Genomic DNA, 1728 nt, shown 5'->3' on the forward strand with positions numbered 1-1728 from the left:
TCTAAGATTATTATAAATATTAAAAATATTTGATATTTATAACCAATATCAGTGATGTGTTATCACTCGTGAAAGATTGATATTTAAACTTTATGAAATTTTTGTTGATAAGGTAAGGTGTATGATAGACGAATAGATTTTTTTTTTATTAAAAAAAAAGTAAGTTAAAAAAACAGATGTCATCCAACTTGAAAATCCAGGGTTGAGATGTGAACATTATTCGAATTGTTCATGTCACTGACTTTCAAGTTGGTCCAAAATATTTTTTAAACATAAATTAACCTATCTGGTATGCACCCTTTAGAGATGTCCACAGGTCCCATTCCAGTCACCTATTTCATTCCTTAGTTGCGCAAAATCCATTTATTTTCACTATTTGATACAGATTCCTATATTTTTTTACCTTCTCGAAGCTGAATATGGCCTTAATAAAGACAATTAAGGTCAATATAAGGTCCATTTTCTCCATTTATGTTTAATTGAGTTGAGAAATTAGTATTACTAACTAAACAAAATGGACATTCTATTAGGAAACAACTCCTAATGATAAATGGAGAAACTTCGAGTGACGGAATTCAACCAAGTAAGTGGTCTTACTATCGGTTTAATCGGAAGACTTGTCTTATGTATGATGACACGTGCCTAGTAGTGTTGGCACATGTCATTTATGCTTTATATGTTGTGATGTGTTTTGGCTAAATTATAATAACGAGGTGTGATATTATGATGACGTTATATGATGATGATGTGATAACGATGACATTACAGTGATGATGTATGCTTTATATGTTGTGATGCGCTGACTAAATTATAATAATGATGTATGATATTATGATGACATTATTTGGTGATGACGTAATGACGATGACGTAATGATGATGATGTGTGATGTTATATAACGTTATTTGATAATGATATAATGACGATGAAGTAACGATGATGATGTATGATGTTATGATGATGACATAATAGTGTTGATGTATGTTAATATGATGACGTAAGATTGTATGATGATGAGATGGATTAGGCATGACGTGTTTCCATATCAAGATGACGTGCTTGTATTGAATGCCATGATGCATTATGACCATGATTCAGTTTTCTAAAGACACAAACTCTAAATGAAGTTAATGATTATGAGTGTATGAAAACCAACACCTACATGTTGTTTAGAGTAATATATGAACGGTGTCTACGGTTGTGTCACAAAGATGATTTCAAGATGAAAATTATAGGGACCTTATGCATTTTGTGTGTACATATACATTAGTATACTTCCCTATTGATGATGATGAGTACGAATGTGTACACTATGATGATGATGATGATCATGCCTCATATGACACTCAAGGGTTTGCTAACATCCGGACGTCACTACAGACAGCTAGCTCAACTATGATAGGTCCAGGGAGTGCAACTGCCTGGGAATGCACACTCGCACGTGTGGGTTGTGTGTAGGAAAGTACTACACATCCAATTTTTTTCCGGACTAAAAGCAACCCCTATGATGATTTTTAAATGATAGGTTCCTAGATTATGAGTTGCATGTGTTTGCATTACTTGATCCCAGTAGTAGGGTCACTTACTAAGTATTTCTTAAAAGACTCAAACCCGACATCCCGTAATCAACCATGCTTAGTAACCTACATGGCTAATAAGAGGAGAATAAAAGTGGTAAAAAAAAAAAAAAAAAAACTATTAAAATTTAAAACATGTATACTTATTGAT

Source organism: Cucurbita pepo, chromosome LG12, assembly GCF_002806865.2.
Source record: "Cucurbita pepo subsp. pepo cultivar mu-cu-16 chromosome LG12, ASM280686v2, whole genome shotgun sequence".
Taxonomy (NCBI): domain Eukaryota; kingdom Viridiplantae; phylum Streptophyta; class Magnoliopsida; order Cucurbitales; family Cucurbitaceae; genus Cucurbita; species Cucurbita pepo.